The following is a 25,180-nucleotide window of genomic DNA, read 5'->3' as shown; positions in this document are numbered from 1 at the left end:
GCTGTTATTCTTTTCTTGGTTGCCGAAGGACAAACATCACTAGACACAGTTGTTGAATGCTGCGCAAGGGGTGCTGCTGCTTCATGATAGCCCACGTTCTCATATCGCAAATGTAGTAATGCAGTAGTTATGCCAACACAAGTAGCAGACATCCGAGCACCCGCCCTGCAGTGATTATTACGCCATCGGTCCCTTAAAAAAGACCTTGAAGGATCGACGACTCCTGTCTGATGAGGATGTTCACCAAGCAGTTACGGACTTCCTCATGCAGCAGTTTTACCAAATGCTTATCTTTCACCTGGTCGGTGGTATGATTGCCTCAGTGCTTAGAGTGATATTGCCCGACTGGCATGTCGATTCTGGGTTATACAGCCTTCTACCGCAAACATTTTGATCGTCCTATACACATCGCAGGGAGTGCTAGTAAAGATCGTGAAAATATTCTGAGATACAAATACTACGATTTCTCAATAATGTCATACGGAAAACATTTTACCGTCTGGTAAGTAAAACCAGATGAAAATTTTGTAAATGGCACGAGAAAACCTGTCTAATGATTACAGGCGGAGACGGCAGCCGCAGAATCCTGAAGAATTCGGGGTTTGCTTGCAAAGCAGCAACTAAGGTTCCTACAAGACGAAAATTAAATACTGCACCTACTTATAACCTATGTTAGGGGTCTGAACTCCTAGGCAGAAGTCACAAGTCAAACAGTATAGAGGAGACTTTGGCGTTTTTCGATCATTTGACCGTTCACCTACCTAAGGATTGCTAATCACGTAAATTCAATCTTGATGAGGACAACTATAATTATACCAGCCTGAAAATGCCACTGTTAGAGCACAAAAGTGGCGAACATGTTCTTCTTTACAAGATTCTGGCAGAACAGTAGGGATCCAGCTGTCTCAGTCCTCATTCTGCCTTCCCCACCAAAAATGTTGGCATGTAAACATACTCGCGCTATTTCAACGCACAATATTCTACATCCTCTTCTCCGGTCTGTTTCTGTAGTTAAGCCCCCGTCACTACCTCTCTCTTTCAGCGCAAGAAAGCGCGAATTTGTTCACATGTCAAAATTTTTGGTGAAGGAAGACTGAGAATTGAAGCCCCTCGGTCCCCCCTTTTGTATCAGTCTTTTAAAGAGAGACACATTTGCTTTTTGTGCTCCGAAAGAGACATTTTTCCGCTTATTCCCTTTTTTTCATTGCTGCAGCCCTGTGTGCTGCTCGTATAAACTCAATTCTCCACATCAGTTGTCAGTAAAGCCTTGACAATTTATTTATGTATTTCGACACATATAAATACCAAATAAATAGGCATAGCAGAAGGTTAACACCGATTCGTTTGCTTTACATTTTTTTCTGGGTACTTTGCACTTCAACCATCATTAATCGAAAATGCCCGCCTTATAATCTGTATATTATGAGAATGAAAATGTTATTAAAAATATATTATTGGATTTACAGTCTTCGAAGTTCACATAATTTTCGGAAGTCATTTCTTTTCAGGCATGTCAAGACCCTTTTTACCCCATTTCTTTCACTGCAGTTCCAAATGAGTCATATTTATACAGGCGTGAAGTGTCCCCTATACGGAAACAGTGCGTCACAAAGTTTCATTGATGAAAAATGCTGCCTATAAACAGTTTGGTGACATCAGAACCGTTTCAACGATCCTAGAATCCTTGCCATGTGTTCACCGCTTCAGTTAAAACTACATTTACGCCTCAGACCGGATATTAAGTGCACATTTTACATGCACAAGTACAGTAAATCTGAGCCTTTGGATCTCTGTACGGGGTAATACTACTAAAAAATGTAGAAGTTCGCAAAGGTACCATCTTATGAACACAGGGTAAAAATTTCGACGATATCCCACGATAAAGTATTACTGATGTGGCCAACCTCACGATTTTTGTACCCAAAAATCCTGGTTTTTCGCAGGTTTCTCAGAAACCACAAATGAACCAACGGTGCTCCTGTAAGCTGCCTAATGTCCACCCTGGACCGTCCCAAATACAAAAGAACCAACCGATTTCCTTAATTTGTCTGGGCTGCAGGATGTGTGTAATGTTTAAATTTAGACCCTGTCCTGTAGGATAGCTACCTTATCCCCGTTGTTCTGCTACGCATACAAATGATCGCAAGGGATATATATAAACCTGATCCTTTATCTCTGTGATTACTAGAACCTGAGATGCGGCCTCGCACGGACCATTTGTTATCGTCATCTATTACCACTGTTATCAATACTATGTTCATTCTTTAGACACATTTCCTTATTGTCACTTTTTGACTTTTTGTTACCTCACAAATCTCCAGGTTTGAAGTTTAAAAGATCCAGGTCCTATCCCAGTTCATCTTTTTGACTAAAAAAAAAAGGGAGAAATATTCCCGTGGCAGTTCTTGTGCACTGAAAAAAACATAGCGGCGCTTATTTATCACTTTTCACACGAGTGAAACAAAACTTCTTTGAGGCATCCCCTCAAAAACTTAAGCTTTTAAAGAACATCCTATTTTCATTAGCGCAGTGGTTTGCGCTCTACTTGGGTTGGATGTCACTGGAGCCGTAATCACAGAGGTTGCAGGCAGTCTATGTACTATGAATTCACGCCACAGTTGCTATTCGCGTCCGGACTTAAACATTATATACAAGTGAGCAAATAATGCAGTGCACAGTGGCATCACGATGGGCAGACTAAAATGTAATACGAGGCGTTCATGAGCAATAGGTCACTTATTATGTCAGAATGTGGCACGGACTAGGTAAGTTACATTCTTAGAGAGAGAATAAATAATTTTAACGTTCCTGACCACGTAACGTAGCATAGGCAGTCACTTAAACGTGAAAATTACGTAAGTCAAAGCTCAATCTATTTTGCAGAAGAATTGATCTGTTAACCTCCAACGCAGTGTGCGCAATATATGGAACTTTCTGCCTCATTAAAACTGTGTGTCGGACGGGGATTTGAACGCGCAAACCAGTCCTACGACAGAAATGCTCTTACGATTGAACTATCGAGGCACAACCCATGACCCATCGTCACAGCTCCTCGACTTTGACAAAGCCTAAGACTGCAATTTCGTAAAACGTACATCTATGGTAACTCCCTTTGTATGTTCTCATTTATTTTATTTACGTAAACCCGTCGATAAATTATGTCTTCTACCTACTTATTCAATTATCGAATTCTAGTGAATATATTCTTCCACCGGGGGCTTAGAGTACGAATAGCATCATACGCGACGTGCGCATCAAGCGATTTGAGGATATCTTGCGGTCTTTTTGTTGGCTCCACTTCGCACAGGCAGTTCCGCACACATCAACCGCATCACCTGCTGCCAAAACGGACGAGTAGCGTGGAAAACATAATTGTTCTACGCTGCGGTGGAGTCGCAGCCCGATTTACAAGTTAATTGCAAGAAACGATTCCTAACAGACTGAAATTAAAAAATAAATGTAACAATGCTAACTCTGACACCACTTATCAAACGAAGCTCAAGTCAAACTGTACAGTGGAATCGCCAACTATCTGGCAGCTCACAATAACATAACTGTGTAGGATGTTTCCATAAGATTTATTCCACTCCAAAACACTACATTTTCAACAACAATGAAGACAAAAATTTTGGGTAGATTTTACCTTAAATACTGAAAATGAAAAGGTTACCGGTTCTAACGACTGCCAGCTGGGATCTCCCTCGACACATAGATAGCTCGCTCGGTATTGTCGTAATTACCTAATGTGTGTCCAATCAAGGTTGCGATTATACGGCAACAAAAGGAGTTGTAAGTTTTGTGTTCTCCGTTTCAACATTCAGAAGTCAGTCACAACTGCGCGACGCGATTTTTGCAGAATGTACGGCACTGCACCTCCTACAACTCAAAGCACTACTGCACCAGCAGCCAAGATATTCCGTAAGAGGAAATTCACAGGTCAATCATGTGTATTCATTACAAACGTTCAATAGGGTTTTTCACGAAGTGCACATAACTGAAACCACCTCGTCGTGCCAGTCTACCTCAGCCATTCCAAATGTTTCTGATGGGTGTGTGGCGACGTTTGTGTTTCATATCTTAAAGGATTCAGTTGTTATAATATTTTAATGTTGGTCACAAATGATAACGAGTAGCGTCTGTCGATTCATTCAGGGGGGTAGAGATGGGGGACGGCAAGTTCCTTTCTTGCATAGTGTTGCGTGATGAGCCTACATTCCGTTTAAGTGGGAACGAGAAGATATCGCAACGTAAGAGCACAGGATACTCAATAGCGACATATAAGGAGCTGTCAAACGAAAACCGAACACCAGTCATAACGTGATTGCAGAATGGTTCCATTGAAAAGTAATCACCACACGCGTTAAGACATTTATCACACTGGCTGACGCGACGGTCAATTCCTGTTTCGCAGAGCGCGGTCGGCCGCTGACCGATCCAAGACCGTGCCCATTCTTCCACTTCTCGCCTAACAAAAATCTACATCCACACATACCTTCCTTCAGGTCACCAAACACGTCAAAATCACGCAGTGGCAGATCCCGCCTGTACGGAAGATGTTGCAGTGTTTCCCAATCCAATCGCTGAAGCGTGGCCTTTGTCCGGTTGGCAGTCTCGGGGCGGGCGATACCATGCAACTGGATGATTCCGTCCAACAGTTCGAGGGAAACAGGCAAAGCCAATCTGGAAACTTCCCACATCTCCTCCGCCAAAGAAATCCAAAGCTGCTCACAAAAGTTGTGGTGAGGTCACGATGATCTCCTCTTTCCACTGCAGGGGCCCAATGCTCGTTGAATTTCTCGAGCATTGAAGTACAATCAGTGCGCACCGCTATGAAAACACTTTGCGGAAACAGTGATGCGCCATAAAGTCAAAACGCCCAGGAATTCTGTCAGACGGAAACATCCTATTGCTCGATAACACCCATCCCCAGACTGCCGATCGGACGAAGGCTAAGCTTCAGAGATTTGGTCGTGATATATTGCAATATTCTCCGTACAGCAAAGATATTCCATCGTGTGATTTTCACACCTCTGGTGACCTCAACAGAGATATACGTGGACGTCGGTTTTAGTCGGACGACGAAGTGGAAGTGGAATAGTGGGAGCGGTTGTGAAACCATCAGCGGCCAACCGCGTTCTACGGAACAGGAATTATCATCGCGTCTCCCAGTGGGTTAAATGCCTGAACACGTGTAATGATTAATTTTAAATGGAAACACTCTATGGTCCCGTTGTGACGGATGTTGGGCTTTCATTTCACTGTCCCTTCAGTCGATCACGAAGGAGACTTTCCAAAGCTTCATGCGAGGTAAGATTTATGCTCGTTTCTTTTGTACGAAGGGTATCGCGTATCCGGATGTGTTAGAAATCCAAATTTTTCGTTAATTGCGAGAAGAAGTAGAAACCCACATTTTTAAGCTAGACGGAACACCACTGCACTTGCATGTAAAGGCGGGTACGCACTAGACCAACGAATGACAACCACCGTTGGCCGAAATTTGCTTAGTGCTTACGGGCAGCAAAACCAGAGCCAACGATGCGGTTGGTCTTGCTTACGGATCGAAATGCGGTCGATAAATTCAAAGCGTTGGCGGGGAGTTGAGCTTGGGATCCACCTCTTAGTGTGGACGTTGCGTGGAATGTTCGCTGGTTCGGTAGATGTGGGTGTTGAATGAGTATATACTTATTGTCTCTGAAAATACTGGAGTATTGAGTGGAATACGGAGACAGCAATGATTTTTTTTCCTGAACGAGAATGCTTATGGGACCCTATGAACTGTAAAATGAAAAGATTAGGCGCTTGAAGGGAAATACGTGAGCTGTCAGAAATTAATGTACAAGATGTGTAAAAGGAAATGGAATCTTTAGGGGTATCTTTTTGCCGCAGGGACAGCTCTCTCCTAAAATTGAAATTTTATGGCCTACATATGTCACAACAATACGAAATCTGAAGCTCTCATTCACAAAAAATTATGAAATAGCCAATATACCAGTTCAGATTTAAGGTCATACGCTAATTTTGTTCCAGAACACTGCTACCTAATTTCTAAGAGTTGTCGACCATCAGCATCTTCTTCTTATTATTATTCTGCTACTACTACTACTTTTTTCTGATGATCAGCTTCTTGCAGTAAAATAAATGCTGCATGTTCGACGACTGCTAAATCCTCTTCTTCCCTCCTAATATCGGTCGGTGAAACTGTTATTCAAACACTACTTTATAACAGTAATAAAATAATAATAAAATGGGGACAACTTCGACAATTTATCAGAGCCAATTGCAACTCCACATGTCCGAATCCCTTGGTCCCAACCCCTTCGTTTTGTGAGGATAAAGGACCGAACGCCAATGCGTTAGCGACAAACTTTCGGCCCAATCCATTGGATGTTGTTCGTTGGTCTTCGCTGCCCTGTGCGTACGCGTCTTAATAGGATTTGTTATTAAGGAGTTGCCTCAACGATGGATAAATCGTACTGTTCACGCATTTCGCTTTTAGCCTCCGAAGTCGACTATATCATGGCGTCACACGTTTTAAAAAAAATTCTTCGTGTGGCGTGTGGGGATATACAGTATCCATGGATAGTCAACTTCGTCACGCCCAGCGAGGTCACTGACTTTTGTTTGTGATTTAAGTCGAATTTTATTTCGTGCAATGAGAAATTAGAACATACTGCTTTAAAGAAGCATTAGTTTTCCATCATTAACAGTAATAAGCAAACGCCTTGAAGTAACATTAACGGTCTTAGACCACAGCGTTATTCTGTGAAATACCAATATTAATAGCACTCTCGAATGCTGGGTTCACTCCTTTATGCGAGACGTTGGAGAAATAAGTGGATTTTTTAGCGAGAGCGTCTCTGTAAAAGCAAATCGTTGCTGTAAGTCGACATTGCGGAAATTTCGATCTCAAGAAATTTGGTGTCACTAATACGAAGGAATTACTTTAGAATTTATTCGAATTTATGTAGGGAAAGTATTGTATGAAGAATACAAGCTGATTTACATATACGAGGGCAGTCCAGAATGTAAGTTCCAATTGATCGCGAAATGGAAACCAAAGTTAAAATCGGAAATGTTTTATTTGTAACAGTTCCAGCTACTTTCTACGTAGTCGCTGTTCTGACTTAGACATTTGTCTAAGCGTTGTACCAACTTTCCAATACCCTCATCATAGAAGACAGCCGCCAATACTTTCCGCCATTTCTCTAGGCTGGCCTACAGCTCGTTATGTGTGCCAAAATGTTGTCTTCATAGCCAGCGGTTCATATGAGCAGAGATGAAACTCAGAGAGAGACAATTACGGGCTGTATTGTGGGTAATCAATCATTTCCAATAGGAAACGATGTAGGAGCATCTTCATTGCCCCTGCAGAATGCGGCAGAGAATTGTCTTGAAGAAGAAACTGCACGATAGTTATGTAACGTTGGCTGCATAGCTTCAGGCGAAATTTCTCACCAGGCCCTCGTACTTGGGGGAGACACTATTGTCTAGACATCTTTACGCTCTAACTGTGAGCTCAGAAATGAGAAGAGCGACGTGATACTATCTAGGGTCATACTAGAGACACTGCCCAACACATCTGTCCAAAGCTTTATCACATTTTCATAGTCGTTTCCATTTCGCAACCGATCGGAACTTACTTTCTGGACACCCCTCGTAAAAGACACCTCTTACTCATTATTTTCATCGAAACCTGGACTCCTTAACGCGGAGTACTACAGCGTCCTGTAGATTGTCCGGATTAACGGGTAGCACGAACTGCACGCACAGTTAAGCTTACATGGAAGAAGAATTTTTTTTTTTCTTGGAAAGGAATTAGTGAAATCTACGTAACGGACCTAGCATCCATTTTTCATTAAAAACGTTGTTATAGCACACTGATTCTGGATAATATACAACGAGAGAGAAATTGATTTAAATGATGTTTCAGCTTGCCTCCCCTACCAAGAAACTTTGGTTGAACTGCAATGCCTCAAAAAAACAGCACTGAATGACGAACTCCAGATATGTTCGCCAAAGTGTGGGACGCGTTTCACTATCCACTGGTTGTTACGACACATATGAAGAGCACATTGAACATCTGTGAAAGGAATAAACGAAAATTTCGATCCTAAACACAATATATAAAAAGTATCTCAAGCTTGTATGTACATGCATGTGAAAGACAGAACCCTGTAAAATCGTATGGTTCTTTTCAAAATAAAACTCTGTTAACGTTTGTGCAATTTGAAATATAACCCAGGTTCCCTTCTTCATTCTTCTAGGAGAGACTGTCTTGTGAAATACCCTGCATTTTAAGCATGACGTAAGACACGTACTTGCACACATACGTGTGGGGAAATAGCAACCGGCTCATTGACTTTTTAATGCGAGTAATGGGGAAGGATTTAGAGCTTGGCGAGAGTCCTGAATAAAAACATGAGGAATCATTTGCACAAAAATTGCTGCATTTCTTAATTATATAATTCCTGAATATGCGAAAGTTCCTTATTACCTTTGAAATCGTACTACGAAACGGCCACTCCGCTTTCTATCGTACCCGGTGACACTGAGTACCTACAACGTAAAATTACAGCTGCTTCTGGATCTGGTGCTGTGGGAGTTTCGCTGGCGTCAGTATTTGCCTCCGAATTTTCCATTCTACATCAACAGGACAGCCAGCGTCAAAAGCCACTGCGACTCGTATCACGGCAGCAGCATGTGGCTCAGTTAATGTGTTACACGGGCCTCAACGAGAAAGGCAGAAAGGCTTATAATCTAATGAATGTGCCACCACACGCCAGATGTTTCATAAGGTAAACAGTTGTCTGTTGGCTTCCTGCACTAGCAGATTGCAAGACGTACAAGATACCTGGTCCAGAGCCATCTGCAAGTCACGTACTATGATTAAAACTTTGCTCCTCGTGATCAACATATGAAAAGATGCGCTGAAATTCATATAGACCTAAGACACACTGTCACTGATTTTGATATTTTAACTTGTATACATGGTTCTGACATCTGCTCACCTTATGGTGAGCCAGAAGCATCTGTATCTGTAGCACCTCGACATATTTACGAAAATTAAAGAAAAGCTTTCTGACCAGTTTCTCGGATATTCATTTCCATATGGCTCCAACCCATAAAGTATAATTTTTTACTCTGAATTGCTCAGTTGCTAGCTAGGGTACACAAAATAACTGAGTGTCTACATCGTGTACGTAGTAGTAATACTGCATAATCTGAAGTGTTTCGACAGTTTTATCGGAACCTCTAGCCACAGAATCTCCTTAATGAAAATGATCATAACGGGCACCGTGAAGCGTAGGAATAGCCTAGTTCATAATTTTGTGTGCGTGCTTGTGTGTTCTGATTTAGCTTCACATTAATTAAATCTTTGTAACTGTAAAAAGACACTAGTGTCACTAGTCTGTGCATGGAAATTTTATGAATTAAAATTAATAGTAAGTATAATTTTAAATAATAGGTGATATTTTCGCAACATAAAGTGGGTGCATTATTTATTCTTATGAAGTGTAGGATGTTGTGATGTTTTTCCCAACTTTTGTCAAAACTTTGTCCGTGCTATGCACCTTCATGGTTTTCAGTGCCTAATTTCATTATGGGACGAAGGCGAGGAAAGCAGTACAGAAAAAAAAGCACGTCTAGCCAGGCGCGTTCCTCGCGTTCGGAAATAGCCTGGAGAAACTAGTCACCAAACTACCATGTTAGTAGAGAAGATATTAAAATCTCCCAATTCACATATAAAACTTCATATTGTGAAAGTAAGGCACTGAAGGAAAAAACAAGTGAAAATAGGAGTGAAGAAAGAAATCAGCCTTGTATATCCCTAATTTTCTAATGCATGGATATTAAATCACACAAACTGTTTACTCAAGTTTACAGGAAACTAATTTTAGCGAGGTATATCCTCGATCACTAGTATCAAACTGTTTACGAAGAAAGTGTGAACAAACCCAAGAAGAATGATCCCGATCTCGTTCTACATGACAGAATGCAATGCCTGCCAACTTACGCAGTTGTAACGGGGATACGCTACCCAGTCAAGTAGTTTATTGCTCCAATAACACAACTTATAAATTGTTAGCGGTTCATTCAACGTGCGATGCAGTAGATGACCCAGCGACAGACTTAGTTAGCTTTCACTGCTTCGGATCGTACAATGAGGTCCTACCTGGCATGTAAACAGCTGTAACACGTAGACGCCAAAGCAACTTCGGCAAGTGTGTGCAGAACGGCAACAGAACAACAAGACACATACTCAGAAGTACTAAATAACACTACCGCATAACAAGGCCGTGCGTCATGTACCACCAACAGCACCACTAATTCACGAACACATGGAAGTAGTATAACCATGTTCTACACCTCGCGTGATTTTTCATCCCTGCCGTCGAGGTATCCGCAGAGTAACTCACTGAGAACTGGCACACTTATAGGTAGCAAAGGCTCACGAGACTGCAAATCAATAAGTAAAACTCAGCACACGATTTCACAAATAATATTCTCTGTGCATTTTTATCGTACCATCTGCACGCACCTCAGTATCGCGACTGGTTCCAACGACCCAGCAATAAGACAAAATCATGTGGTTTATTCTACACATCATTGTAGATGCTAAGAGCAAACCTCCGAGGACTTGTTGGTTCAGCCCATATAAAAATTATAAGCGATTCTGGTATCAGCAGTCTACACTGGAGCTGTTTAGTTTATCTGATTGGTACATGTATGCTTCAGTGGAAATTTGAAACAAGTGCATCAACAAGACGAACGATGGACAAGGAAAACAGCTCCGACTAATATATTCAAGGTCACTACAACTTTCCAGTATCTCCCAAATCGGAGAGGGATGTTTCACTTTCAATTAACAACACCGTTAAATGATGAAAATATTGAAAGCTTTCGAGTTACAGCATTAAGGATAAGAAATAGTTCCCGACATTACTATGGTAGCCATATATCGCACACCAACATCTTACATAATTCTGGAACTGTATGCATTGGTGGAACAGTTGGATCATCATTACATATTTTACGGTTACTTCAATGCGCACATATGGGGTTGCGAAATATAAAGGATATCTCACTCTGTCGAAAAAACAATCATGTCAGTAGTCATTAACGCGATCCGAAGCTTGAGCAGGCACGGACAGAATCACGGTACATTCTGCAGCGAAGCGTAACACATTCCGTATGACTGAAAACGACTGAATAACATCCAAACTGCGAGCGAGCGACTCTTATCCTAAGGGACATCCTAAGTGCCCTGTGGTTTTACAGGCTAAACCCAATTGTTATTCCTGTTTATCCTAATTGTATTTGTGTCTCTGATGGCCTAACGTGTTGTGTGTGTCCTATGTGTCACATGAGTGTTGTGTGCGTGTGTAGTGTGTCTGAATTTGCTCCAACAGTGGTCGTGAGTGTTTCCACTGGCGATTACTGCCGAAGCATGTCGGGCCATCGTGTGGTCCCCCTCCTGTGCTCCTGGGTACCCAGGTTTGCTATTAACCTGTTGTCTGACTGGGACGACAGTTCATAGAACTGCCGCGCCAGCAGTTTGAAGCGATCCCTAATCATGGGGATCCCTGTGACGTCATGCAGGTCCCTGGTGGGGAAATCCCGCGGGAGGTGCATGGCAAGGCGCAGGACCTTACCTTGTAGGCCTTGTAACCGCTTGATATGGCAGTCGGCGGCATTTCCCCACACTACGGCCGCGTATTCCAGCACTGGCCTGATCAGTGCTAGATATAGCGTACTGCCGCAGTGTGTGGGAAGCGTGGACTGTGGATTTAGTACAGGGTAGAGTTCGCGTAAGCGTCCTAAGACTCTGCCCCTAACCTCTGTGACATGTGGTCCCCATGTGAGGTGCCGGTCTAAAGTCACGCCCAGATACTTAACAGTGCGAGACCATGGGATGGGGCCTCCCATGATCTGCACTGGTTGAAGATCCCTTGGTATCCGGCGACGTGTAATAATAATTGCCTGGCTTTTTGTGGCGTTAAATTTCAGGCGCCATTTTGTTGCCCAAGCTCCCAATACGTCGCACGCCTCTTGTAGGCGACGACGAAGGATATTAACCTTGAGGCATCGTGCGTAGAGGGCGGTGTCGTCCGCATATAGTGCTAGCGACACTCTCTGCGTCCTAGGTACATCTGACGTGTACAGGGTGTACAACAGGGGGCCAAGGACGGATCCCTGTGGTACTCCCGCACGAACAGGCCTATTAGTGGATACTCCGTCACCGGCGCGGACACTAAAAGTGCGATTTTGCAGGTAGGATGCAATGAGTTTCACATGTGGCGTCGGTACCCCCAGTTCAAAAAGTTTGAATAGGAGGCCCTCATGCCACACGCTGTCAAAGGCCCTGGAGACGTCAAGGAGTATCGCCCCTGAATACTCCCGGCGCTCCAGGGCACCCATCGCATCTTCTACTAGCCTCAAGAGCTGTTGCTGTGTACTATGCCCCTGCCGAAAACCGAACTGTTCGGGAGGCATGAGCAACTCGCGGTTTACATGAGCTAGAAGTCGTTGGGCATAAATCCGCTCAAAGACCTTTGACATTACTGGGAGGAGGCTAATAGGTCGATAGTTTTGCGGCAGCCTTGCATCCTTCCCTGACTTTGGGATGGCTACCACCTCTGCATGTTTCCATACAGAGGGGTAGTCCCCAGTTCGCAGCACATGGTTGAATAGCTCGGTGAGCGGCTGGATAGCAGGAGGGGGGAGCTGCCGTAGCATAACTGCCTCCACTCTGTCACTGCCACCGGCTTTCCTGGTGTTTAGGGTTCGCAGTTGGTATTCAACCTCCTCCTCAGTGATAGCAGCTATCTCGTCCTCTGGAGCTGCCTCTGCTGCCAGGAATACAGGCAGACGCTCGTGCACGAGTTGTACATGTGCTGCGTCTATGATGTCCGCTACAGGCGTGAAGTTGGCTGCAAACGTGTCAGCCAGGGCGCTAGCCTTGGCGTCTGGTTCGCAAACCACCTCCCCACCAACTTGTAGCGGAGGTATACGCTGCCCTTTCCTGAGAAGCCTCTTAGTCGTCTGCCAGGCAGAGCCATCATCAAGGCGGAGCATGGCCACCCTCCCTGCCCATTCTCTATTGCGATGGTTTTCAACCGCCACTTTAATCTCGCGTCTGAGTTGGTTGAGGCGACGTTTAGTGGCGGCTTGCCTCGTGATTTGCCATTCTCTGAAAACCCTATTTTTGTGGCGTATGGCTTCCAGAATATCAGGAGGGAGCTGGCGCGAACATTCAGGCGGCCTGCGTGGTCCCCTCGGTGTTGCTGCGTCTACAGCTTGTAGCGCAACCTCAGCGAGCCGTCGTATCATCTCATCAGCTCCTACATCACGTGGGTGAGGAACGGTATCGAGATCGTCAAGTATACTTTCCCGATATCGCTCCCAATCCACCCTGCGAAGCTGTCTACGCCATTGTGGTGGCTCTGTTCCCTGGAGATCAATGTCAAAAACCACGGGGACATGATCCGACGATAGTGCGCACCGCGTAGTGGCAGTAATGAGGTGTCCGATACCCCTCACCACCGCCACATCGAGTACATCAGCTAGGCCTCTGTTGTGGGGATAGATGGTTGGGTCGTAGGGGCCCACCACGATCCCATTGTGCTGCCGTACTACACGTAGTAGGCGTCGTCCACTAGTATTAGTGACTCTTGAATGCCACTCCGCGTGTTTCGCGTTTAAGTCTCCGGCGACAAAGAGTTTCCCACGAAGGTTCATCAGTGTCGCGAAGTCAGCGGGATTCAGGAGTCCCCTAGGCGGTCGGTAGGCTGCCACAAAAGTGATCTGACCCTCTGAGGTTTGTACTGCTACAGCAGTGGCCTCAATCGTAGCAAGCTGAGGCACTTGTACTAAATGGTGCTTGAGAGAGGTTTTGATATATACTGCAGTACCTCCCCCTGCCGTTAACCTATCTGTTCGGTAGCAAGTGTAGTTTGCTGCACGAACGTTGACTCCTGGCTTTAGGTGTGTTTCGCAGACGAGACAGATGTCTACTGCCTCGTCATACAGAAATTGGCGGAACTCACCAGCCTGTGTTCTTATGCCGTTTGCATTCCATGCGCAAACTGTCAAGCCATGAAGTGGTGTATTATTCATGGTTTTGCATGGAAACCTGTTGGTGGCCGGCTGCTAGAGCCGTCTGCACTGCAGCAATCAAGAGCTGCGGTAATTGCACGAGCATCTCCTTAACAGTTCTGAGAAGCGAGCAAAGCTCAGCTTGCAAATCTGCAGGAGTCTCTTGGCTTGCTGAGGTTGCAGATGCGATCGGCTGCTCTATCTGCCGTCCGCTCCCGTGGGCGGCTACAGCTGCCGGCTCCGTTTCGCTCTGCTGTGCTGCGTTCTGATTGGCTGGCGCGAGCCGCTCTCTCTCTGTTCTCTGCCGTCCGCGCCCGGAAACGACTTCCTTTGCGACGGGGCGAGCGTCACTCACATCAGCCCGCTGGCCGACGTTTTCAACCTCGGCACGCGGGCGTGTTCTGATAGCCTCGCTAACCTGACGCGGTCGTGCCGATTTAGCCTGAGTGGCAGGTGCGGCAGCCTTTCCCCTCGCGATTTGGCTAAAACTAAGGCCAGGGGTCACCCGTTTGGCCGGAGCATTGTTGGCACGCTGTTTAGCGTCCGCCTTCTTAAACGTTGCACAGCCACGATAGCTGGCAACATGCTCCTGTTCACAGTTACAGCACTTAGGTTTCATGTCCTGTGTCTGTTTACAGTCACGGCTCTGATGCGGGCCTGCACATTTTACACACTTGGCCGGCATACTGCACCATCTCGCGACATGGTTTAGTCCTTGGCACTGGTAGCACTGTGCCCTTCTACCCCTGCCGCGAAATCGTTCCACAAGCACATTACGAATATTTGCAACTGTTGTCAGTTGAAAAATTTTCCTATTTTCAGCATTATCCACTAGTATTACCTGGAATAGTGGCATCTGCTCGTTTGTTCCGGGCGTCTTCATGCGAGAGACAGCCCTGACACCATAACCTAATTCCTCTAACTCCTCTTTTAGGTGGTCCGGGTCCATTTTAAATGGGAGTCTGCGGAAAACCACCTTGAGCAGTTTCAGTGGCTCTGTAGAGTGAGTGTAGTTGGGCACGCCCATTTCCCCAAACACTTTCATGAGAGTCACATAGTCCTCTGTATCTTTGACAGTGACCTTATATGTGTCCCTGCCCGCAGTTTTAAGAATAAAGTTGCCCTGCACCCTACTTTTCAAGAGCTGTTGAAAGCTTTTGAAATCAGCCGTCCATCTGACGACGATGGGAGGAGGAGCACGGGTCTTTGGCCTAGCCGGTTGTTCGATACTCGCGTCTTCCGGGACGTCCGTGACAGTGGCATACCTATTGGTTGTCTCTAGCGGGGGAGCTCGTGTGAGCTCTGCTGCCCTGGCAGTGTGCTTCCTGCTCGGTACCTGGAAGCCGTCGTCGGTGGAGCAGCGGTCGCCAGTGGCGGCCTTGGTGCCCACCTGTGACGCCTTCTTCTTAGTGCGCGTCCTAGGCGCCTTGCCCTTCGAGGCGGCCGGTTTCTTTGCTGATGCCTCAGCTCTATCAGCAGCGGGGCGCTTCCTTGCGGTCGCGTCCGCATCCCGGCGGTGCGTGTGCGTGACTTCCTCCCGACCACTCGAGGTCACGTCCACGTCTACGTCCATGCTCGCTTGCCCACTGTCTGGTACGCGCCTGCCTTTACATACTCGCGCTGCGGACGCCGAAGGAAACACCCACTCCAATATTGCTTCCAGCGTCGGCAGCAGCGCACATTCAGCAACCATTTTGCTCACCTAATTACCTATATCATTGTTAACTGAAGAACTACAATGATTCCAACTTATCTCTAAGTACACGTATACTCTTTTTATATTGTACAAAATTCTCCCCCCGATAACTTTTGAATTTTAACCTCCAGAATTTTTCAAATTGTACCGAGGGCAGAGAGTGGCCTCTGAACTGTCTCTGTCTACTTTCTGTTCGTTTATTAAACTACAAAGTCACAGCGAAAGTTGGTACAGTTTCATTATTGCTTATTTCAAATACAGTTCTGTCATTTCAGCTTTGTATCTTTACTAGGAACTACTTTTTCCCGTTTTTGGCATGAAATAGGCTCTTACTTAATAAATCAAAAAGTAAATGATGTACTTCATGAAAACTTCTACCATACGTTTTTATGATAATGGGACCCTAATTCTAAGGTAAAAGTCTCTAACTTCAATATTACGCGCGTTTAAAATTTCGTAAAAACTGGATTTTTCAATAAACTATATATCTGATAATACTGAAACGCGAAACCTTTGACAGTGGCTTAGTTATACACAACCTGGCAACGTTTTGTAACAATATATACATGTTTAATTTTGCATAAGATTATTGTACTATCTCTAAGTTCGTCTCTTCGCGGCATGTGTTAGTCGCTGCCGGTCTGAACTTGACCGAGCGCCATAGAAAAATCAGTAATAGATCGCTCGTCACACTAGGCATACCAGTACGTGCTTGCTTCCCTACACCCATATTTTACGGCAGGCTCTTGAGAAAATTACATGACACACTGGGTCGAGACGTGTTGTGTGAAAAAGATCCACAAACATCCAAGCAGATCTTGATAAGATTTCCGAATAGTGCAAAGATCAGCAACTTGCTTTAAACGTTCATAAATGTAAAATTTGCGACTTTCAGCCCATTTCCCACATGATCTTCAAGTGATGTGTTAGAAGCTTTCGTGTATGTAAATGTTCATTTTATTATAACATATGTATGTGAACTCAGATAAATCCAATAAGCAACAACCGGCCGATGTGACAGAGCGGTTCTAGGCGCTCCACTCTGAAACCGCGCTACCGCTACGGTCGCAGGTTCGAATCCTGCCTCGGGAATGGATGTGTGTGATTTCCTTAGGTTAGTTAGGTACTGATGACCCCAGATGTTAAGTCCCATAGTGCTCAGAGCCATATGAATCATTTTCAATAACCAACATGTGAAAGCGAAAAAGCATGAATCTTCCTGTACATCTTATAGGATGCCTTGACAAAAAGGCGCAACACGCTTGTGCATATAAACAGAAAGCTAAGTATGCAAGAAGGGCGAGTTCTTGTTAACTACTATAATTTAAAATTGTGCATTTCATAAAATGCAGAGAAGTAGTATCCTATGATTACAACATCAGTGAATCACAAATGATTCAGTAGACTCTGTTACAACACTTTATAGGGATATGAAATGGAAACATCACTTAGGCTCATCCGTAGATGAGGCAGATGGCAGATTTCAGTTCACTGGAAGGATGCTGCCAAAGTGTCCGTCTACGAAGAAGATTGCTTACAAATACATCTCCCACGTTAGAATATTGATGAAGTGTGTGGAGCCCATACGAAATAAGAGTAATTCAGAACATTGAAATACGCAGAAAAGGCCTATGAATGGCCTCAGGTTTGTTTGACACATGGCAGAGTGTCACAGAAATGTTCAAAAATACGAATTTGCGGACGTCTGAAGATAAATGACATCCCGCGAAAACCTACTTATATAATTTCGTATACCAGTATTCCATGAAGTGTCTAGATATATTCTACATCCTCATAAATATTGCTTCAGAAAGGATAGAGAAGACGGCATTGAACTAATTACAGCGGACACAGAGCCATTCAGCAATAATCAGAATCCGCAGCTCGTGGTCTAGTAGCTAGAGTTGCTGCCTCCGGATCGCGGCGTCCCGGATTCGATTCCCGACCGGGTTAGGGATATTCTCTGCCGGGGTCCGAGTGTGTGTTTTGTTCTCATCACTTGATCATCATTCGTGAACGTGGCGAGATTGGACTCCGTAAAGATTGGGACTTTTTACGGGCGCTGGTAACCGCGCAACTGAACGCCCCATAAACCAATCATCATCATCATCATTATCATCATCAGCAGCAGCGGCGGCAACAATCAGTAGTACTTCACGCGCTCCATACACGATTGGAACAGAGAGGAAACCGAACGTGTGGTGTTGTGTTAAGCAGCTTTTACTACGAATTTTACAGTGGTTTGGAGAGTACGGATGTAGATGTAGAAAACCACGCACAATGAAACACTTGTCAAACCAACCCATTCCATATATCCGGCATGCTACGAGCTGTCATCAATAAACTTGGTGCAAGGTTCTACTTAGCTCTTTGGGGAATAGGATACATTACATTCCTAACTCTGTGCTTGTCTGTGGCTGCAGATCAAATTACAAACAGCAGTCACCTCACAACGACAACAACGACCAGTATATTCGACGAGCTTGCCGGTTTCGACCAACTGCAACTGTGGAAGGTTCTAGGGCGGAGCAGGATGCCTAGAAATTTTTGTTCTTCATATGCGATTAGCGTTCCCCTAAAATAACATTTTTATGCACCTAGTAAGTCGCACAAACTCGTTAATAGGATTTGCGAAATAACTTAGGCATCACCAAAGTAGTAGCGCGTAGCATTCTTTACCACAGGGGCTTGGTTTATGTTGTTCATACGCCAGAACAATCATGAAACGCTATGAGGAAACTATGGACTACATGCACATGCTACAAGCGAACAAATGCACTGCCCATCTAATGATGTTATTAGATTTAAGCACTTAACACGAAATGGAAGAACAGCGTTTTGAAAGAATTAGTGGAGAGCGGTCACGTACAATTGCACGAAAAATGTTACTGCCTTGATTCCGTTTGGGATCCAGCGGTTACTTAATTATAATTGTCCAGGCGTCTCAGCTGAAACCGGGCAAACGTTATGTAAACCGTAACTCAACGACAACCTACACGATTTCTAATTTACACCAGTGTCTTTGATATTTATGGAGTGTCCTTGCCTTGCTTTTCCGTCGCTGGATTAAATCTCCATGCCTGACAATTTCAGTCCCAAGATGGGTTTGAGGATTGCAGGCGTCTCGCCGCCTCAGCATCGCCCATGCTTGCCATAACTATCTAACGGTATATGCAAACCATACATAGCCATTTGATTGTCTTATGGTATGCCTTAAAACAGTGCTCCCACATCATTTCGTTATTTTTTCGTAACAAAGTAACAACTATAGGGCAAAAAAAATTTATTTTTCTACAATACGTCTGAAAGGGTAAATGATGAGCTCAAATTACCTATGTTCAGCGGAAGAATATGTATTTCCTGTTCTACAGAAAATATTATGAACAAATCGATTGGGCTGTGATGGGTAGTCCGTTATCGTCTGTCTTCGTGAACCTATGGAGAGCGGTGTGCTCACCACACGCCCACCAATCCGCATCCTCAGATGAGGATGACAGGGCGGTCGGATGGTCTATATGGGCCACTTGCGGCCTGAAGACGAAGAGTGCTAAAAAGTGTTGAATCTATACGTGGCGCAACGAAGCAAAGTCACTGGTATTCGCCAAGTTCAGACCTGTGCCTTTCTATCGATACGTGGTCGGTACGTTAGTGGTGTGGCCGCATGGGATGAAAAATGTTGAAAAGCGCCAGGTTCACTTAAACTCTATTTAATCTACTATAAAGATCATGATGGAACTTAAAGAAGGGGGTGCAGCTACATTTCCTGTATGTTTTAGTTAACAGAAGATCCTTTGGTCAAGTCTGTATAGAAAACCTAGGCACACTGATTCCGTATCTCCGCGCCTAGAGCCATCACGAACCGTTACAGAAAAGTATGATGCTAAAGATACTGGTCCATAGAGGCACTTACAGCTAAGTGAAGTTTCACCCATGAATTCCAACTAAGTTTGTGTTCCGAAGAAATGGGCACTCAGACCGTCAAATTGAGCTGACGTTGCAGGCAAAATCAAGAATGCTTGAGATAAACAGGTTGAGACTCAGACAGAGGCGACAAGAATCACTTATCTTACCATATTCTGGTCCACTGTCCGGAAAGATCCGTAGACTCCTACGGAAACATGGCATCATCCGTGTATTTCGCTCCAGTCAACAAAGGTAAGTTGTCTTTGTAAGGTTGAAGACGGCTAGATCTCTGTAAGCCGGGTGTGTACCGCATCCTATACGAATGTAGCATGTCTTACGTGGGAGATGCAAGGAACATCAGGGACACGAAATAAAACAACAAAATAAATTATTAGATGTCACGGAGCACCGCCCGAATGTAATCATGAAATCAAACATATTGAGACTAGTATCGTGGTAAAAAATCCCAGTTTCTGGCACAGTGTAATTAAGAAACTCATCGCAATTAATACGTTGGAAACCTAGTAAACAAACAAGTCTTTTTCAATTCAAAAATAAAACAAAATTTGAATAGGACTTGGGGTGCGGCAGATATCGCAGACCATCACATCCTCCAGCGCTGCGATACCTTGTGAGATTTTGTGTTTCAATGGGGTCTCTTAAAAACCAAAGTGCATGAAAGGACGTGTTGGGCGTGAGTAGTCGAAGTCACAGTCAGCTAGAAATAGCGGCGCGTAGCCAACAATAGTTCACAGTGTTTGGAGTCCCGACACCAAGTACACACAACCTCAAAACTCGGCTGGTCGGTGGTCGAAATATTTTGCACAAAATGTAAACAACTCTTCTGAAGAAACTGAGAAAACTTGACTGATAGTAAATGGTCGTTTTCTAACAAAGTAATCTCATTTTTCTACCATCAAGTGGATGTATTTAGTACCATGATTAGTCGCGGCTGTAAAAGGTGTCCTGACACAACTGCCTAGGCTCCTGTGGCCAGAGTCAGTCGACGTAAAAGTTTCCTGGGTATCATGACCAGTAGACCCATAAGGAGGCCGCTGCAATCGTGGCCCTAACGTTGGTCTTTCTCCAGCATTAGTTTTATACAATATGACGCGGTACCATACCCAGAAAACGTTTATATCGGTGTCCTGACAGTTTGTTTCACATTTATAGTGAGTGTGTGATTGCGCAATAGGGCACCGCGGCGTTTGAATTTTTGTGAAGCGCTGCCCGAGTAGTGGAGAAGCTGAGTCACCAATTAACGTTCCAGTTCAGATGAACTCCAGAGTGGTTGGTGAGATAAGGTTCTCATATTTTCATGACAGGTTTTATTTCAGTGCATACAGTTTTGACGTGTCACTAAGTAGCTGGTCTTCTGTATCGCCACCAATGTGTCGTAGCTCCAAATGGCGACTTAAATGCTGTCTGCGGTGGGGGGGGGGGGGGGGGGGGGGGGGGGACGCACCACTTCCGTGACATGTGAAAAATATTTGGATAACCAAAAGAAAAGGGAAAGAGGATGTACGAAGCAGGAGTGGGAAGGAAAACACTTGGAGGAAGAAGGGAAAGAATAAGTGAACACAGAAAAGGAAAGGTGGCTAAGATAAATGACGACTTTGTAAAGAATATTTTCGCAAGCAATGAGACTTGCTCTGTTTCGAACTGTTTCCTACAGTAAATTATTGTTCTAATGTGCACCTTTTGCTTCATTTCTCTGTTCATGTCAATAAATGAATAACCGGCGTGGACAAGGATTTTGTCCTCCCTCTCCTCAGGCTCTCAGGAAAAGGAAAGGACATAGTGTAATCAGATGTTTTCCTTTCAAGAGGATGTTTAACAGGGTCTGAATTGGAACTTTTTATGGCTACTTACAAGTCGTTATTCGTCTTCCAAGAAATTAAAAATACACCATGCTCTGCCAGGGCCAACCGAAACTATCGTATGGGCACGCGATCTCGCACATTTTAGTGAATCAAAACAACCAAACAACGAAATAATAAATGCAGTACATATACTACGTGCAGAAGGCACATAAACTGAAGGGTTGACGCACGACGCGGATGGATATCCTAGAACGAGTCAAGTGCGGATCAACGTGGATAAGGTACGACTAAACGTGTTTCTGGCTACAGCGGCGATGCGGCCCTCTCGGACACGATCGCCAGTCTCAGAGGCGAGGCGGCGCGCCGCGCTCAGGATGCGCGCGACGGCTCAGAGCCGGTAGGAGCCGGCGGGGTGTCGCATGGCGCGCCTGCCGACTCTGCGAGCTGCCGCAGCGCCGCGATCGATGGGCAGTGCGGGCGACGGCCGCTGCCGCGCCGCGGCGCCAGCCTACGACCTAAGGCGGCCCGCGGCGCCACTTCACCGCAGCGCACCTCACCTCTAAGCTCTGCGTCGGCATTCGCAGCGGCCAGGCGCGAGGGCGGTTGCCACCTCCGCAACTACAGCAGTCAATTCGCGTATCTGTCTCTCGCCGATAAAGTTACAACTACTTAATCTGCATTAGATACTTGTAGCTTTCCTCGTAATACGCTGCTGGGCATTAAAATTCCAAAACCGTACAGGGTACCAAAAAGAAAACTTTATGTAATGTTTGTATACTGTATAGCAGGCAGAACGTTTGATTAAATTTGTACGTGATTTGAATGTAGAAAGGACGCGCAGTTTAGTACACAGAGCAGCCACCACTAACCACAACAATGGCTATAACCCGGTTGGTCATCGAGTAGCACTAAGGTTGGGAGAAAGATACGTGCGTGTCATTTCGTGCTGCTTCAATTCTACGCCAGAATTAATTAATCGCAACCACCGGCCAAGGGTGCCCTTACAGTCTAGACAACCTAGGATGGTTCACATGGCTCTGAGCACTATGCGGCTTAACGTCTGAGGTCATCAGTCCCCTAGAACTTAGAACTAATTAAACCTAACTAACCTAAGGACATCACACACATCCATCCCGAGGCAGGATTCGAACCTGCGACCGTAACGGTCGCTCGGTTCCAGACTGTAGTGCCTAGAACCGCACGGCCACTCCGGCCGGCGCAACCTAAGACGGCAAGGTTTCTAATGAAAGATCCACAGAACGTGCTGGTCAAAAGTTCCCTCCCTCTTTCCTAATTGACAGCATACCTGCGATGGGTAAGCGCTGTGCGCTTTTGCTTTGTTCACTCAAGAAAGAGGCGCACCACGAAGGAATTGACACATACGACAGAAATTGGTAGATGTAATATACATGCACAGATATAGGAAAGATTACCATTTCATAAAAATTGCATGAGTTTTTTCGGGAGAAGGAGCTACACAAATTGTGCAAGGGAATAACGCGCTCGCCCACCTCTGGGTCTTATGCAACCGCTTATTCGGTTTGGCACTGCTGTTGGACGTCTTCGTGAGGGTTATAGTGCCAAATTCTGTCCAACTGACTAGTTAGATGGCCAAAATCTCGAGCTGGTTGGAGGTCCCTGCCCATAATACTCCAAATGTTCTCAATTGGAGAGAGATCCGGAGACCTTGCTGTCCTGGGCTGGGTACGCCAAGTATGAAGACAAAATAAAGAAACTCTCACCGTGTGCATTGTAAGGCCAGGGAGGCTTGCCATAAAGGGCAACAACACGGCAAGTAGAAAATCGACTACGTACAGTTGTGCTGTAAGGGTGCCGTGGATGACAACCAAACGGGTCCTGTTACGAAAAGAAACTGCACCCCAGACTACCACTTGTCGTTGAACATCTACATCTACATGGTCACTCTGCAATTCACACTTAAGTGCCAGGCAGTGCGTTCATCGAACCATTTTCACGCTACTTCTCTACCATTCCACTGAGAATGGCGCGTGGGAAAAAGGAACACCCAAATCTTTCCGTTCGAGCTCTGATTTCTCTTATTTTATTATGATGATCATTTCTCCCTACGTAGGTGGGTGTCAACAAATTATTTTCGCATTCGGTAGAGAAAGTTGGTGATTGAAATTTCGTAAATAGATCTCGCCGCAAAGAAAACCGCCTTTGTTTCAGTGACTGCCACCTCAACTCGCGTATCATATCAGTGACACTCTCACCCCTATTGCGCGATAACACCAAACGAGCTGCCCTTCTTTGCGCTTTTTCGATGTCATCCCACACTGCGCAGCAGTATTCCAGCAGAGGACGGACAAGTGTAATGTAGGCTGTCTCTTTAGTGGGTTTGTCGCATCTTCTAAGTGTTCTGCCAACAAAGCGCAGTCTTTGTTTCACCTTCCCCACAATATTATCTATATGGTCTTTCCAATATAAGTTGCTCGTAACTGTAATTCGTAGGTATTTAGTCGAATTGAGAGTCCTTAGATTTGTGCGATTTATCGTGTACCCTAAATTTATCGGGTTTCTTTTAGTACCCAAATGGATAACCTCGCTCTTTTCTTCGTTTAGTACCAATTGCCACTTTTCGCACCATACAGAAATTATCTCTAGATCATTTTGTAATTGGAATTGATCATCTGATGATTTTACTAGACGCTAAATTACAGCGTCATCTGCAAACAATCCAAGGGGGCCGCTAAGATTATCACCTAGATCATTTATGTAAATTAGGATCTGCGGAGAGCCTATGACACTACCTTGCGGAACCCCAGATAACACTTCTGTTCTACTCGATGATTTACCGTCATCACTACGAACTGTGACCTCCCTGAGAGGAAATCACGAATCCCGTCACACAACTGAGATGATAATCCACATGCACTCAATTTGATTAATAGTCGCTTGTAAGGAACGGTATCAAAAGCCTTCTGGAAATCTAGGAATATGGAATCGATCTGAGATCCCTTGTCGACAGCATTCATTACTTCATGGGAATAAAGAGCTAGCTGTGTTGCACACGAACGATATTTTTGAATCCTTGTTGGATATGTATCAATAATATGCTTCAAAATCCCACCTCAAATTGAGGTCAGTTATATGGGTCTGTTATTTAATGCGTTACTCCTATTTCCTTTCTTGAATATTGGTATGATCTGTGCTACTTTCCAGTCTTTAGGAACAGACCTTTCGTCAAGTGAGCGGTTGTATATGTTTTCTAAGAAAGGCGCTATTGTGTCTGCATACTCTGAAACGAACCTGTTTGGTATACCATCTGGGCCGGAAGACTTGTCTTTCTTAAGTGATCTGAGTTGTTTCGCAACACCTAAGATGTCTACTTTTATGTCACTCGTGCTAACAGCTGTTCTGGTTTCGAATTCTGGAATATTTACTTCATCTTCTTTCGTGAAGGAATTACGGAAAACTGTATTTAGTAAGTCCGCTTTGTAGGACCGTATGATGGCTGACGGCTTGGTACGCAATAATGTCTTTGGCGTCTCCATACAGTCTTCGTTGGTCTTGGAGGCTCAGTTCGAAGCGGCACTCATCCATGAAGATAATTCTACTCCAGTCAAAGAGATTCCAGGCCCCGATGGCCAGCGAAGACGCGTCTGGAGATAGTGGTCGTATACCAATCTGACTGCTGTCG

At 44.8% G+C, this 25,180-nt stretch overlaps 1 protein-coding gene across 1 annotated transcript in view; it reads right to left on the bottom strand.

Annotated features, from left to right (window-relative positions):
* The window catches only part of LOC126363182 (uncharacterized), a 1,127,484-nt gene that overhangs the window by 537,896 nt on the left and 564,408 nt on the right, over window positions 1-25,180 (bottom strand). The window lies entirely within an intron of this gene.

The sequence above is a fragment of the Schistocerca gregaria genome, chromosome 1 (assembly GCF_023897955.1).
Source record: "Schistocerca gregaria isolate iqSchGreg1 chromosome 1, iqSchGreg1.2, whole genome shotgun sequence".
In the NCBI taxonomy this organism is placed as follows: Eukaryota; Metazoa; Arthropoda; class Insecta; order Orthoptera; family Acrididae; genus Schistocerca; species Schistocerca gregaria.
This window is presented reverse-complemented; position numbering and strand designations above follow the sequence as displayed.